The sequence below is a fragment of the Prionailurus bengalensis genome, chromosome A1, assembly GCF_016509475.1.
Source record: "Prionailurus bengalensis isolate Pbe53 chromosome A1, Fcat_Pben_1.1_paternal_pri, whole genome shotgun sequence".
Lineage (NCBI taxonomy): Eukaryota > Metazoa > Chordata > Mammalia > Carnivora > Felidae > Prionailurus > Prionailurus bengalensis.
Genome location: NC_057343.1, coordinates 159,289,470 through 159,307,127, shown reverse-complemented (window position 1 = coordinate 159,307,127; position 17,658 = coordinate 159,289,470). Strand labels below are relative to the sequence as shown.

Genomic DNA, 17,658 nt, shown 5'->3' with positions numbered 1-17,658 from the left:
ACTTGCATGGTACTATTATGATAGCACTTAACTTGCATTACCCTGGTGAATATTAAATCAATCCTAGTTTATTTGGGAATTCCAACCTAGGCTCATTTAAACCTCCATAACATTTGAGTCTGTTAGGTTTTAAAGCTTAGGGATTCCATCTGGCACTTCTTAAGTAACTTACTTCTTAAGTAACAGGCTGTCAGTAAACAGCTGCTGCCCTGCCAAGAATACCCAGAGCCTGTCTCTGATGTCTGGCTCTGAGCCATTTCTGAGGCTAAGTCCCAGGGCAGGAGGAGCCCATGCTTGTTGGTTTCTTCACTCTTGCCACCCCCACACACTACCACTCAAGGTGACTGTATGAACCTACTATAACCCATGGACCATGAACAAAATCACCTTCCCCACAGACCTCACTTACTGTAGAGTATGTTGGTGCTAATAGTAAATTACCACAATTTTCAGATAAAAGCCCAAAGTTTTAGTATACTGATTTTTCAAACAAACCATATGAACTTTATTCCTGAGCACTATTAGGCACCAATAAGGCACTCCCTCACCCCAAAATATACCACACTTGGTCACTGTAGCAGGCATGGAGTAGTGTCTCTCACATTCTCTTCGGGATAAAGAGCTAGAAAATGTACCAAGGTAGATTTTCCCATCAAATTAAAGGACAAATACATAAATGTTCATTTTTCCTTGAGATTTTCTTAATCTGTGAGAATTAATGTATCCATTTGCCACACCGCATTCCTTCAATGATTTCCCTCAATCATATAAAATCAAAGACCAAACACTCTACATGAAAGTGCTTTTTAAGCTGCAAATCCTTAGGTAAACATTATTTCTAAACCTCTATGTTTATTAAAACGTTCCTGAAATCACACAGCCTTGGAATATCCAATCTGCCTTACTCCTTTATTAAGCAATAGCTGGATGTGATCCTCAAATCCTATAAAGAAGACTTTCAAAGCCCCCCCACCCCCACCCCAGAACAGTAAAATCTACATGGATAGCTATAGATATGCATGGAGCAGGTTATCACAGGAATTTAGCTGAAGGCCTTGGCCACACCTGTTCTCAGTACAGATCCCTCCATGAAAGTTCTATCCCATCACAAAGGCACTAAACATTTTGAAAGTGAAATAGGACAGCTACTTCATGGGATCAGAAAATAAGGAAAATAATCCCACCCCACTGTGAGTCCATTCAACTCCAGTGAACTGTGGTTTGTTTTATTTTCTTCTATTTGTGAAAACAATGAACTTTTATTTATTTATTAATTTTTTTTTAACGTTTTATTTATTTTTGAGACAGAGAAAGACAGAGCATGAACGGGGGAGGGGCAGAGAGAGAGGGAGACACAGAATCGGAAGCAGGCTCCAGGCTCTGAGCCATCAGCCCAGAGCCCGACGCGGGGCTCGAACTCACGGACCGTGAGATCGTGACCTGAGCTGAAGTCGGCCGCTTAACCGACTGAGCCACCCAGGTGCCCCAAAACAATGAACTTTTAATATTTGTTATCTCTGGTGAGGGATTGAATACAGTTTCATTTTAATTCTGTACCATTTAAATTTCTGATCATGTATGTGAATAACTGATTGTTATTGAAGAGTTTATCCATAAAGCTCTGACTTGAAGAACTTTAAAGATAAACCTTAATATGTGGTTTTAAACAGGTGAAGAAAAAGATATCTCACAGAGGGTAAGTGCCTTGTCAAATCTACCCCAGTTCACTGGCTCCATATGTATTTACCCAGAGTAAGTTTGTGCCAGGTACTCTGTCAGGAGACAGGAACACGGTGGTGCAATTGCTAGACATGTTCCTGTCACTGCGGAACTTTCAGCCTCATCAGACAGGACATTAATAGAATAATCACTGCAATAATTACTTGTGATAAGTGCTATAAAGGAAAATCACAGGTTCCCATAAAAACATAGACTTGGCAACCAGAATTAGTTCAGAAGATGGTCAGGACAGGTGATGCTAAGGAAGTGACATCGTCATTAAAATATAAGGGGCATCACCCAGGCAAAGGTGGGGATTGTTGGGGGGGTGGTGGCTAGAGGGGCCCTTTGAGCTGTGTGTGCCAGGGTTGGGACCTAGGCCACCTGACTTCCAAGCCAATGACTTCCTGCTGCAGGACCACCACAGCACAGTCCTGTTAACATCTAGGGACAGCCAATTTTAAAGCACAACCATCAGGGGCATAGTCAGTTAAGTGTTCAATTCTTGGTTTCAGCTCAGGTCATGATCTCACAGTTCGTGGGTTCCAGCCCCACACTAGGCTCAGTGCAGAGCCTGCTTGGGATTCTCTCTCTCTCTCCCCCTCCCTCTCTCTTTCAAAATAAATAAATAAGCTTAAAAAAAGCACAATCATCAGCACTCATACATACCAAAATATCACTGTGGGATCAGTGCTGTCAGTCAGAGTAAAATATAGCGACTACAGTACTCTCCATCCCAAATGACTGACACAAATCTCTTTACATCCAGAGTATTAGTGGCCATTTATAAACTTAAAGAATAAATCAGAGTAACAAAGAACAGAGAAAAACTATCTTTTTATAATCATTCTCCATCTACCCATTCAACAATTGCTATTTGAAAAGGAATGAGCTAGGGGCTGAGTACATACAATGAGGAAGACACCATCTCAGCCTTCAGAGTCTAGAGTCCAGAAAGACAGACAGCAGGTTTTTGTTACAACTGAAGTGCTCTAACGGAGGCAGGAAAAGAACCCTATGTGGTAAAACAAATGTTTGAGTTCTACATCAGCTTCAGACCCGCCTCAATAATCTTGCTGTATCATCAAGTTGCATTAAAACAAACCAACGCTGGTTAAGAGTAAATGCAACCTGGAAAAAAAAATTAATTCTGTACTTAATCAATATGGCAGGTGTTTTCTAGCATTATTCAACAAAACCTCTTCAAATCGGTTACTTGCTACAGTAATAAATTTGGAAGTTTACTGCAGTAAACAATTACAGATAGGAAGGGAAGATGGTATGCTTTTAAGACCCTTGGATAATAAAAACTTTCCTTTTTCACATATATTTTGCAAAGGTCTCCCAGAGTCCAGATTTTTAGCTCTCTTACCCACTCTGGACAGATTAATCTTCCTACATAGCATTCTCACCTCTAAGTTTCCATCCGAAGTAAATCAGTGGTGACTCCTGTTGTCCACTACCTCACACTGAAATCCATTCTCTTGCCTTCAAAGACCACCATGCTCCAATCCCTCCCCATCTCCCAAAGCAGAAAAGCAGCTTCAGGCAGCCAGCCTATCCCTTCCTTCCTCAGTGCACAACTCACTCAATGCTCCCTTTATGTTTTATTCACACAAATGCTACTGGTTGGCATGCTTCTCTTCCTAAAATATCCAAACCCTACATGCCCTTCCTTTCAGGTGCATCTCACTAACTCTGAGCCCCAGCATTATAACCTCCAGCATTACAACCACCACGAGCAGTCCTGATGGGCATCTTCCTTGTCTACTTCCAGAACTTTATATAATCAGGTAACCACATAACTGCCTCAGGAATGGTCTCCTCCACTAGATGGGGTCTCTTTGTAAGAGCTGTCTGTTGGGTGCACGCACCTGCTGACCCCACTCGTAATCATGGCAGGTTTCTGGCCATACCTTTTCCTGGATTCTGCAGGGTTTCTGGTAAGTACCAACTTCAACCATCATGTGGCGCCTGAGTGACTGCCAAGCATTGTGAGCTCACCCAGACCCCGCTGAATGGCTGGTACTGGGCAAGTTAAGGGCTCCCTTAGGAGGGTGAGGTCCTAGAGGATTTGCTCATCCGTTCTGCTGCCATTAAATCTGGCTGATGAAAAATATTACTTCCTCAGCTCCTTAGTTCTCTATTACAAAACAGAGTCCCCTCCCTTGCTTGGGGGTGCCTGAAGACTTATAGTTCTTGGCAGGTGCTGCTAGCTGGCCTCCCCAGTTCCCCTCAGGTCATCTGGCCTCACCTTACTCTCTCCCCAGCCCCGGCTGGCAGACAGCAGGCCAGCAGATGAGTCAACAGGTGCTCCTGAACTTGACCCATCTTCCTGTTCCCACCCCTCCTGGCAAGAATCCCCCTTCCCACATCTACCTGCCTCTGCTGTGGAGTTACTAGAACACATGCCATACATATGCACATGCCTCTTCTACCTGCTGACACACCTGCAGATCCAGTCTGAATCCCTGACCATCCTCTCCTTCATGGCTGCTCTGCCAGAGCAATTCCACAGTCTCTCATCCCCACTATAATGTTTCCTTCTGGAAGCCTCTTCCACTTGCTCCACTCTTCTCTTTGTTTTCATCTTCAGTCACAAGCCCTCTGCCTTCTCTCTTACATTGTTGCTCCCTTGGAATGCTGATTTCTCCCTTGACTTTACCATTTATTACGTGAACAATTCTCTATACCTTTTCAGCAACCCTACTTTATCACCCAACTATCTTATTTTACCTTAAAATGAGGACACTGAGACAGATGAAGGCTCAGCTCCCTGTTCCAGCACTTACTAATCCACATTAACCTCCTGTAATCCCCATTCCCACAGCCTTAGAAATGGTAGTAATACCACCTGCCTGTGGAGTTGCTGTAAGTGCCAAATGATGTAATACAGGGAACCTCATTTGGCCCTGAATCACCTGGGTTCAGGCCCAGTGCTGGTTCCAGTCCTTGTCATTTCTATTTCCACCCACACTCCCAGTCTAATCATGTACCTCCCACACCTGGATTACATCACGGCCCTTCTAATAGCTCCATACCTTGTTCTCCCACCCTCTGTTCTACCCCATTCTCTAGCTCCCAATTCTTTGTCTATGGCTCCCTAGTTTACCTGGAAGAAAAAAAAAAAAGTGTACCATGTTCTCATTGTGATGAAATCATAAGCTCTCAATGGTTTGCCACTGTGTCCTAGATAAAGTCTAATGTCTTCTGCCTAAACTTTAGACTCTCCATTCGGCCTAACCTACTTATTCCACTATTTCTCTCACCATGACTCCATCCACATCTCCCCTCCATCAAGAATGGTGTCTTTCCTGTCTCACAGGCACCTCAGCGGGCAGCATAATTCAGTGACTAAGAGTGTAAGAGGGGGCTCTGGGCTCAAGAATGTCCGGTGGAATTTCAGCTGGCATTGAATTCATGTGCAACCTCAAACAAGTTACTGTGCCTCAGTGTCCTCATCTGTGAAATGGCAATGGTACCAATATTCACTCCATTCAGGTTAGTAATAAGTGAGTTAATGTACATGAACTAGTTATAACATTGCTTTGGCCAAGTGGTAAGCAATGGACAAACGCTAGTTAGTATTATCACCATCATCACCATCATGCTCCTTTCCTCCTCCGGGAAGAGCAAGATGAGATTCCCAGATGCCTAGGAAGACTTTTACCTGCTCAGGCCCCTATCCTTGAAGATTTAGCCCAAGGTACAACACCTGAATCAGCTTTAGCTCATACTATCTCCTCAACCCCTATATCCGTTTGTACTTCTCACTTGGACACTCAATCACATGCTGTGTTAGAGGGTTACTGAGCTCGTTTCTAAGTGTATGTCACGTCTTATCAATGAAGCTATAAATTGATCATTTCTGCTCCCCACAGTGTCTACCATAGTGCTAAGTATATGGTATCAGACAAAATATAAAAAATAACTGTTGATTCCAATCTTTGTTTCCATCTTCTAATTAGCCATTAAAGTTTCATTCTAACACACACAGTTTTAATACCTCTTGTTTTTAAGCTTGAATCAAGAACATAATAAATTAGAAAAATTAAGTTTCAGTCCGTTGGCTTCTCAGTGGCCATGACTCCACAAACAAGCACATTAAACCTGCTAAGCATCTAGCTTCCCACAACTGGAACACCATGCACCCTACAGAGTAATTGTGAGGGTCAAGTTAGATACCAAATATTAGGGCAATTTGGGTAAAACACAAAACAAATATTAAGCATTTTCTAAATTAAATAAGTAACCAATTTTTAACTTTTAATACTAGTTCTGTTAGATGCACAAGAGAAAACCAAATCATTTGTTACCAAACCACAATAAGATTATTTAATAACACATTTCAAATAATGAAAGAAAGAAAATCATGGATTTCTTATAAACAAGGTCTTTCCTCACAAAACTTATAAGACAGACCTGAACTTGAACTCCACAAGGTCAGGGGCCATGCCTGTCTCAGTTGCTGCACATCCCCAGAGCCTGGCAACAATAGTTGCCTAACAAGTATTTGTTAAATTATGAATTTGTGCATGAACAGACACAAGAGTATTATCTGATGGCTCAAATGCAATATTACATAAGTTTTTACTCAATCATCAGAAATTTTATTCAAAGCACAAGCCAGAAAACTGGTTAGAGAAAACAAAATTTAAATATCTAGTCATTTCTAGCACGAATGTCTTCAACCAGGAGTTGTAAGACTTTAAAAAGCACATAAACACACAAAACCCTGAGCCGCTTCCTGTAAAACACCTGGAACAAACAAAAGGCAGCTGAAGAGGAGCTTTCTAAGGAAAGCACTGATATTCTTCAGAAGTCTCATTTATGGACCCAGGTTTACATTTTTCTTTCTGTAATGACACATTATTCACTTCAGGAAATGAATATTCAGAGGTTTAAATTAGTCTATTGTTTGCCATGCTGTCACATCATGACACACATTCTTGCAAAGTCTTTAATTATTTAGCATAATAATGGTGCTTTTAAGGAGGACTTCAAAACAGTCACCTAACAATAGTGTTTAATCAGGACACAAAACATGAATCCAATGAAACACAAACAATGGATTATCTATGAATGAAGTAGAGACTTCTCTTTGGGCAAGAACATGCAGATCTCCTTATGACACTAACTTATACTCCAGCATTTATGCAATACAAGATAAGATCCATTGTGATAGGATCTTAAGTACAACATGATGTAACAAGAGATCAGAAGAGGGAGACTATTTCTGAGATGTGCGTTTGGAAGACGGTTAGGAAAGGCTTCACACAAGAGACTGAAACTATTATTTATTGTAGTGTGATCAACCAGCCAGGTGGGGACCACAGAATCTTCCATGTGTTAGGAAATGTGCCAGGAACTGTGACAGGTGCTTGTGTATCTGATTTCAGTATATTTTCATAAAATCCTAGGAAGTAACCATTATTATCCCCATTTTATAAATGAGAAAACTAAGGCTCAGAGAAGTTAGGTAACTTACCTAAGATTACACAGTTAAGTGGCAGGGCTTGGATTTGAGCACAAATATAATAGTAATGCCAATCAACTTTGCAATAATAAGTGGACTCTTTCTTCAAAAATTAAAATACTGTATTTGAATTTTCAACAACAACAACAACAACAACAACAACAAAATGGAGATGGGGGCTGAGCCAGCACAGTCATTCCAAGTGAGCAAAACGGCTTGAGCAAGACTCAGAGGTGGGAAGAGCTATTCAGTCCAGAATGTAATAGGCTAGATGAAGTAGAGTACTGAGAAATGAGGCAATGTGAACACTATCTGGGGAAAATGAAATGATCCCATCTCAACTAAGTACACAGCACATTCACGAAATATATTAAAATGGACACACAGATTTAAGATAAAAATAGAAGCCTGAGCACTTCTTGCTCTGGGAAGTGAAGAGCCTCATGAAGTTTTGGCCTCTGATGCAACATGTGGGTAGATCTCAAAATAAACAGCCAAACGTTGCCTGGCAGCCAGGACAATAGCCACAGCTGATCTGTGAGCTAAATCCACACCAGAGTTTATAGAAGTTTTGGCCACACCCTGGAAGCATCTGATTATAAGCCTTGACACTGGATCACCCCAAACACTCAAAAATAATCCACAAAAGGTATGAAGTTGAACTCCTGGTCCAAAGCAACTTTCACTGTTTTTGCAAACTCCAACTTTCCCTTGTTTTTTGTTTTCTTTTTTTCTGGAGTGATAATTATTTTGTGGGCAAAGGAAATGGGCATGCCACACAGCCTAGTTTAGTCATCAAAGAGTAGAAAAGGCAGCATTTTTTCCTGAATTTGGGTTCAGACTGACTGCCCTTGACAAGCCGTGTGACCCTGAGCCTTAGCCTCCCTGGAACACAGTTTCCTCATCAGTAAAATGTCAGGCTTGAATGTTCTATAGTTCAGCAACTCTGATATTCTAGCTACAATGATGTGAAACTTATTGAGTAATATACCCAATGACAGATGTGCAAATGGGAAATACTGGTGGTTAGCCCCTGGAGTCCCATAGACCTGGGGTCTAATTCCAGCTGTGTAATTCAAGCAAGCTGCTCAACTTTTAATTTGTTTAAATGGGTATAAAAACAGTGAGGATTAAATGATGGCATGTTTATAAAGTGCTTGGCTCAGTGCCTGGCACATAGTAAGGAATTCAAATCAGTGATTTTTAAAAATTTTATGAACACCAGCAGCCTCAAAAGTTTCTCTTTCTTCACTCTCACAATGGTAGAGCAGTTCTGTGGTGACCACTGCTTGGAGAAGTTACACACAAATGTTATTTGCCTTAGGATAAAAAGAGTAATATTATTTTACATTATTGTATTTTCTTTGGATTCAAATGTATAGCCTGTTTAGATCTAAGTTCCAATCAGTCAAGGAAGAGGAATCTTGGTACCAGGAACACAGATTTGTACAAATCCTAAAAGATTATGAGCTCATTAATGCATATATGGTTAGTGAGGATATGATTTGTACAAAAAACAATTCTGAGCTCTGCTGAACAGCTGTCTCAGGGCCATTTAGCCTGGCTTCCATCGGGCTATCAAATTCATTCCTTAGGCATGGACCTAATGGAGAGTGAGAGAACTTGAGAACTTTTTTGAGTCCCTGTGTTACAAAAGCAAGTACAAAACTCAGTATCTACAAGGATGACAGACTCTAACAGAAAACGAGAGGAAGTTTGTGAAGAAATACTGAGACCAAACCACTCATGGGGGAACTGAAATACAGGCCTGTCACATGACCATCCAGCTTCCCAGTGAAGCATGTTCTTAATTAGGCTTAAATAACAGGAGCATCTGAGAGGCTCAGTCCGTTAAGTGTGCACTTCGGCTCAGGTCATGATCTCATGGTTCTTGAGTTCAAACCCTGCTTCTGGCTCTCTGCTGTCAGTGAAGAGTCCGCCCCGATCGTCTGTCCACCTCTCGCTGCCATTCCCCACTCAGGTGCACTCATGCTCGCGCTCTCAAAAATAAATAAACAATTATTAAAAGGCTTAAATAGTAGGGATTATAACAAGGTTCCCTTGTCCAAGCTGATTTTCAAATAATCAAAATGAAAATGTGAAATGAAATCAAATGTCATTCTGGAAACCATACAAGCAAAACAATTTCACAGATGTCTGACAGCAACTTCAAACTTTTCAAATATTAAAGAGGTAGTGTTGTTTAGTGGTTAGGATAATGGCTCTGTAGCCAGACACCTGAGTATGAATTCTAGCTCTGCTACCAGTTGTGTGAAATGAGCAAATTCCTTAATTGCTCTTCACCTCAGTTTCCTTGTCTGTAAAATGGGAAAAATAACAACTGCATTTCACTGCATTTCATCCCACTTTCCCCTAAGGAAGAAAAAAAAAATCAATGGACAGAAGCCATGAATAAACACTTTTCCCAAGAAGACATCCAGATGGCTTAACAGACACATGAAAAAATGCTCAACATCACTCATCATCAGGGAAATACAAATCAAAACAACAATGAGACACCACCTCACACCTGTCAGAGTGGCTAAAATGAACAACTCAGGAAACGAGATGTTGGCAAGGATGTGGAGAAAGGGGAACCCTCTTGTACTGTTGGTGGGAATGCACACTGGTGCAGCCGCGCTGGAAAACAGTGTGGAGGTTCCTCAAAAAGTTAAAAATAGAACTACCCTATGACCCAGCAATTGCACTACTAGAAATTTATCCAAAGTATACAAAAATGCTGATTCAAAGAGGGCACATGTACCCCAATGTTTACAGCAGCACTTTCAACAGTAGCCAAATTATGGAAAGAGCCCAAATGTCCATCAACTGATGAATGGATAAAGAAGATGTGGTGTATATATATACAATGGGATATTACTCAGAAATGAAAAAGAATGAAATCTTGCTATTTGCAACAACGTGGATGGAACTAGAGAGTATTATGCTAAGTAAGTCAGAGGAAGACAAATATCATATGATTTCACTCATATGTGGAATTTGAGAAACTCAACAGATTAACATAGGGGAAGGGATAGAAAAATAAGATAAAAACAGAGAGGAGGCAAACCATTAGAGACTTTTTTTTTAATTTTTTTTTTTTCAACGTTTATTTATTTTTGGGAGAGAGACAGAGCATGAACGGGGGAGGGGCAGAGAGAGAGGGAGACACAGAATCGGAAGCAGGCTCCAGGCTCTGAGCCATCAGCCCAGAGCCTGACGCGGGGCTCAAACTCACGGACCGCGAGATCGTGACCTGGCTGAAGTCGGACGCTTAACCGACTGCACCACCCAGGCGCCCCTGAGAGACTTTTAAATTTAGACAACAAACTAAGGGTTGCTGGAGAGGGGTGGGGGCGTTAGGTTAAGTGGGTGATGGGAGTTAAGGAAGGCACTTTTCGGGATGAGCACTGGATGTCACGTGTAAAAGATGAATCACTGGGTTCTACTCCTGGAGACAAGACTACACTGTACATTAACTAACTTGAATTCAAAAAAAAGTTCATAAAAAAATCAACGGAATAGAAGAATAGATTTTAAAGTAAGCTTCATTTGAAACTGATGTAAAAATATGAACACTGCAGCTTATCTAAGTAAAAAGTTCTATATTTCTTAGATAAGGGACTTCTCAGTTATGTACTACTTAATCCTGTAATTTAATTTTAACCATTTTCAAAGATGGCTAATTTATCTCTTCTCTACTGCCCATTAGAAAGTCTCAAGAAACTCTGTCAACAGAACCATTATTTGCTAATTCCAGTCAGTGTACAATACTCTTTCACACAAACAGGAAACCTCATCCATCAGAGAATTTCAACTGTATTAAGATATGGAGCCTAACAATAAAGAACACAATATTGATTTCTAGTGCTTCTTTGTATTTAGATACACATTCCTCTCTGTTATTTAAACTGTTTTTTAGTAATCTCTGCAATCAATGTGGGGCCTGAACTCATAACCCTGAAATCAAGAGTCATGTGGTCTTCCCCAGGTGCCCCACAAAATATGCAACTCTTAATTAAGAGGATTAAATGAAACCCTATGTAAATCACTTAGCAAAGTAGTTGTTCAATAAATTAATCAATGGGTGGTTCCTTTCTCTTCCCCTTTATTTTTAAATATCTAGATCCTAGAAAGCTTCCCCAAACTACATACATGCTACTGGACCTAACCCCTCCCCCAGAGCATTCTAGAATTATTTTCAGATTATCAGCACTAGCTTGAATGTTCTTTGTTAAGCTTTTATTTCCTATTGACTGTCTCTCCATTTTGAATGGCAAACAAACTTTCGGTTCACCGGCTCATAGAAAACTGTAGAGAATGTAGTTATACATACACAGAGAAGATGTGCTTTACCACCAGTTCAACTGGAAATCACCTGGGGTATTTTGCAAATATTTTAGTTGCAAATAAGTACATCACTGTTCATCACATTCAACGTTTGGAAATATTTGAAGGGGTGTAAGAATATGATTGTCAGAAGGACTAGAGAAGGAAACAATTTTAATTTCTAAGACTTGGAATCCTGTCTCACCACAAGAACATTATTTGAGAATAATTCAGCACCAATCACTGCAACCATTAAAAGATTCTTGAGAGGAAGGGAAGGCTCAAACTGAATGGCCAAAAGAAGGTAATCTTTCCTTTTTGATCTATGAATATTGAGCACGAGGGTACATCATTTCTTAGTGATGTAGACACTTTTTGGCTAAAATCCCAAACAATGGTTAATTACTCGATGTTTAAAACTCAAGGTTAGAGTAAACTAGACTATGGAAAATAATTTAGTTTTATAATACTGCCAGGGGAAAAAGGATCAGTAATTCAAACCACTGAAACTTTATGCAAAATATACCAGAAGTCATAATTATTTAAACATTTTGTACCAGAAATGTGCATGTTTGTTGACAATCAATGTTATGTAAAACCACTGGGCAATATAACTGGCCAAGCTTTAACACCTTAGGTCACTGGTTCTTGGCCCAGGAAAGGTCGCTCAAAGACAGTATGGACAGTGGGAGTCAATGAACACCCAGAAACTTATGAAAGGGAAAGGGCAGGAAGAAGAGGGAGTAGAGATTGTACACTGAAAAGCTGTGATTCAGGTGATTCTGAACCTTCTTGACATTGAAAATCACTGCTTTAGATAGCTTAAAACAAGATGGCTTGATAGTGGGTTAATGAAATAACCACTGTTTTCTACCATCTATTATCAATTGGCACTTTCTTCCTGGTGACAAACTTAGTCTCTTCATACTTTCATTAGGTTAAAAGGAAGGAATCAGACTACATAAGATACTAGGATAGTTTTACAGAATTGTTTTGCAAAAGTACTTTCCAGCCAGTTTTTAAAGGAAGATTTTTGGTGCTGATATTGCCAGCTCAGGTTAATGAAGAGCCTAGATGTTCCCTAAAAAGACAGCCTTGCCATACCTCAAGAATATTTGTCCTCTCCAATCTATGGTTTTAAAACCCAGGGACACTCGATACTTGTGATTATACCTCTAACACCTTTCCTATGCTCTAAGTCAAGAGTATGCGATAGACATCACTAATCCCAATACTGCTGTCATTTTAAAGGCAAATATTTTTGACCTATAGAGAAACTCCTAATGAAATACACATTCAGTATACAGTTCAGCTGTTAAGTATGTGCGTGTGCGCACACACACACACATATATGTATACATGTAGATAATACAAGGATGCAATTTTCAAATAACTAATTGAATTTTCAGAAAATAATATTTGTCTTACTTTGTAGACTGGGGTCTAAAATTCAAAGGAAAATATGTGCCAGGTGTTGTGAATAAGTCTATCAGGTCAGCAGGAAGAGAGGGTAATGGGCTTTGTGACAAAGTAGAGCATGCATTCCCCATCTTTCAAACATTTGAAGGCTTTCAAACATTTAAAATACATTGTGCATGCCTAAAAAATTAGTCTGAATATTGAAGGAAGAAGCCCTTTCTATTCCAAATTGATAGACATAATGGATACATTTTAACATAAATTAAATAAAGACAGGGATAAATAGACGGTGAATATAAAAAGAGAAGAATCCTGGAAGATTAAAATTCTGGCTTCTCATTTCAATTTGCTGCTGTAGACCAAGCTCTCTGATACATCTCTGTAAATACAATATTATGAAAAGATGGATGTGTCAAAGCATTCAAGGTATATATTTTAGCAGGAAAATATTTATATTCCAGGATTCTAATGATGACTAGCCATACTAATGGAGTTATATAAAAATATTTACCATGTTGATATTAAGACAATTTTCTATTTTCATAAGGAGGACATATAAAAAGCACATAACTGAAACGTGTACAAATTGTCTGACTTTCTACTTTCTCTGCCCACCCTGTTAGTATAGATGATAAAGGAACACTACACAGTAGACTGAGCCCCTGGTTTCTCTGTGGGAACAGTTCTCTGCCCCTCTACTAACAACTCTGTTCAGAGCAACTCCAGAGGCTCCAAGGTCTAACCTAGGTCTTTATACTTATGTCACTTGTGCAGAGGACCTCAACCCATTACAGAATCCAGAGTTTATGGAGTCCAAAGGGTACACTCGCATACTAAGCTGGCCTCCATCTCTTGGGGCAATTTTGAGTGAAATGGAATTGGTCTAGGCCCTTGCTTGTGCACCACAAATGTTAACCAGTTCAGTTCAGAGCCTCAGTATGATTCAGAAGTTGGAGCTCCTATGGATAGCTACAATTTTTAGTAAATTCACTGAGATTTTACTGTACTGCTAAGGCCAGAAGAAGACAACTTATATAAAGGCTCTGTATAGTCCAACTTACTTCCTAGAATAGTGGTTATCAAACTTTACAGGTGTACAAATTTATCTAGAGAGCTCATTAAGCCATAGATTTCTCATTGATTCTGACTAGGTACATCTGAGATAGAGCCTGGGAAATTTCCATTTTTAACTAAGCATCCCAGGTGACTTTGATGCAAATGCTCTCCAGACTACACAGCATGAAACACTGTCTTAGAGAATTCAAAGGGGGTGCAGCACATCCCAGACAAGGATTGGGAGACCCCTACCGCTATGGATTAGTCTGGATTTACCCTATTGCCCTGCATTCTCTGTCTGAAAACCAATAACCTTCTCTTTAAAGTGCTTTAACAAATATCTGCAATTAGATTTCATCTAATTACTTAGATGGCAGTTACATTCTTCATTCCTTAGGAATCCATCGACAATAAATGTTTAAGGTATCATTACTACTTAGTGGAACTACTTACTTTTTCCCAAATGTGAACTAATTGGTTGGTCTGGTTTAAATAAAAAACCCACAACCTATGCTCTTCTGTATACATATATATCTTTGTATCTTCTTTTACATTATAACTTGCGATACTCTCATCTGGAAGACTATATAAACCTGGAATATGTGTTTTTGCACCAACGTGTCTGACCTTGTAAGAGAAATCCTATAGTTTTTCTGATATATTGAATTAATAATCCGCATACTGGGAAAGTACAATGGTTGTCATCAACAACTGCATTGCATGTTTTCTATTTGAATAACTTTTCAAAATTTTTTTAACTTTTTATTTTTGAGAGATAGTGTGTGAGTGGGGGAGGGGCACGGAGAGAGGGAGACACAGAATCTGAATCAGAACCCAGGCTCTGAGCCATCAGTACTGAGCCCGACACAGGGCTCGAACCCACGGAACCATGAGATCATAACCTGAGTCGAAGTGGGATGCTTAACTGACTGAGCCACCCAGGTGCCCCTATGTGAATAGCTTTTAACTTAAAAATGTCAGCTACCCAATGTTTCTCAACAGGGTACTATTGGCATTTGGGCTGACAATTCTATTTTTGGGGGGCTGACAATTCTTAAGTGAGCAGGACTGTCTTGCTCCCAGTGAATGCTAAAGCATCACCAAAAGCACTTTTACGCATTTTAAAATACCCTTTCATTGGTTGCTAACTCCCCTGGTTAAGAACAAATGAGACACCCTATTTTTATGGAAAGCTGTAATTGCTCAGTCCCATTATTTCCAATTTCTAATGGTACTTTGCAGTATCTCGTAGGACATATGGACTTCTGAGCTAGTCCATATACATGGACATTGGAGATCTGGACAGAGGCCATGCACAATCCTACTGTTCACAAGGTGATGTTGTTGGACTAGTGCTCTCCTGCCTACACTAGGCAATAATAAATTATTAGAAAGCGTCCATAATAGGTTTCAGAACAAGAACAGATCAGTAAATCTGTGTAAGAACAGAATAGTAATAGTTACTGCTACATTTAGTGAAAATTACCATGTTCTAGACATGAGCTGAGCACCACATAATGTGATGATAATGTAGCAACGAGGTCGATCCTCATTTATTATGCCCATTTTACAGATTAAAAAAGTAAGAGCCTGACCTCTTAACTACCATGCTTTATAGTTTCTCAGGACATATTTAACATGTCTCTATAAAATATTTTCCAAAAAAATGAGTTTCAGGCATGAAAAGTTATCACACAGTAAAGTCTCAATTGGTTACACTGTCTCATTTAAGTATATATATATTTTTTGTTCTTAGAATGCTAGCTCGTTCCTATATTGTGAGCCACTTAAAGACAGGATCCACCTATCTGGACCCCCATAGCATCTACCACAGTTACTTCTACATAGTAAGTGCTCAATAAATATTTATTGAATTGAAAAATAAGATTGATTTTATCAAATAGAAAAGATCAACAGGAACCCTTCTTTGGCCAATTCAGAGAACAATCAAGGAACCAAATTAACCACTCATACTATAATCAACTCTTCTTGTGCACTAGGAATCTTTTTTTAAAGCATGTGAACTGAACCACAGCTAACATTTATACTTAGATGTGCTGCTTCATAAACACTGCCAGTGTAGTTTGCAAAACTCACTTGTTTATAATAGACATCAAGGGTCTTTGCTACACATGGATTCCCACTCCACCCTCATTGCTATTGGACGCTTACCCTTTGCTCCATCAGTCAGCAGATGCAGCCTTTCCGACTTCAGCATGATTTTGCTAAATGTCACTACTTCATTTTAATTCTATACTGTCTCCCGGAACCCCAATTATCACTCCCTCCCCACCACATTCCCAGTAACAATCATCCTTTTAAATACTAAAAACTCAGTGTGCAAAAGTTGAAGTCAGTGCCCACAAACATCAGGAAGAGGCACTTGATATTTATTTACTAGAAAATAGTTTCCGCCTTTGGACAGCCGATGCCACTCCTTATTGACCTTCCCTGCAATGCAGAGGCTTTTGCTCCACAAAACATCTCAGCAGAAACTTTCCAGAGCTGCTGATGGAGCATTCTCGTTCTTCTGCTGTATAGGTGGGCTCCTAGAAGACTAGTCAGAGAACCCAAGGTCTTGCCCCTTAAGCAAGTTTCCTAAACCCTCTGCCTCGTTTTCTCAAGCTGTAAAATAGGAATAAAGAATTAGCTTCTCCCCATTTCTGAGGAACACTAGGACCCTAACAGTACATAAGAGATTGTTAAATCTCTGTGAAAACACCTTGCATTCTTGAAAGACAGACACAAAGTACCCCTCAGTGATGTTATCTGACCACAGTCTCAGGTTGTGTTCAAGGAAATAGAGAACTAAAACATGTTACAACACATGCCACACCACACCCAGAATGTATCAGGTACATGGAAAGGTTATACAGAGTGAGCTCATTCTCTAAAACGGAGGTCAGCACAGTAAGTGAGGGCAGGGCTGAGGGGGGAGGGGGGAATGGGGACCTAACCATAGAAATAAAAATGCCAAACTAAATTAACATAGCTGCTGCTTTTCTTCTTTGCATTTTTTTTCCCCCGGGTCACACAAATCCCTGGTTTTGTAACCCAACCGCGCGTCCGGTCACCAGACACATTCCCGGCTGAAGAGACAGCAACAGTGTTACCTACAGGGAGGGAGGGGTGGCCAAATAACACAATTTAACTTAGAGCCCATGTGGAAAGAAACGCATCTTTAGGGTCAAAAGACGGTAGGAGCGCGGGTCCAAACCAGGGGAGCCAGCGGCAGGGTGCGAGTGTGGGGTCGCGCAGGGCCGGGTGCTCGCCTGGGAAGCAGACGCGCGGCCTTGGAGGCCAGCGGCCGAAATCAGTACTCACTCGGCGTCCGACCCCCCCGGGCCCAGAGACTTCAGCTGGGTTTTCAGGACGTTTGCATTCCAGGCTGGGCTCGGCCCCCGCGGTTTCTGCTGTGAGCCTCGGCCCACAGGCAGGCACGGGGGGGGCGGGGCGAGGCGAGGCGGGGCGAGGCGGGGCGGGCCCGGGACGCGACGCACGCTGCTCCCCGCCCTCCTCCCCCGGTGGCACCGCCCCGGAGCTCCGGGCAGCTCAGCGGAGGAACGCGCCCGCCCCGCCCACCTGTCTTGAGTAGACATCCGGGAAGCCGGCTGCGTTAATAACGCCAAGGGTGATGCAGGCCACGCGCGGGGTGCACA

The 17,658-nt window shown here is 40.9% G+C and overlaps 1 protein-coding gene across 22 annotated transcripts in view; it reads right to left on the bottom strand.

The window, feature by feature from the left end:
- Positions 1-17,658, bottom strand: part of CAST (calpastatin) — a 109,624-nt gene that overhangs the window by 51,213 nt on the left and 40,753 nt on the right. For 4 of the 22 annotated variants that reach the window (XM_043594243.1, XM_043594252.1, XM_043594260.1 and 1 more), the window contains exon 1: positions 17,324-17,452. The exons of 17 other annotated variants lie outside the window; for them this stretch is intronic. The gene's annotated coding sequence lies outside the window, so the exon portion shown is untranslated. Of the gene's footprint in view, positions 1-17,323; positions 17,475-17,658 lie in introns of those variants that run through there. One more of the 22 variants, XM_043594277.1, reaches the window with a different exon arrangement.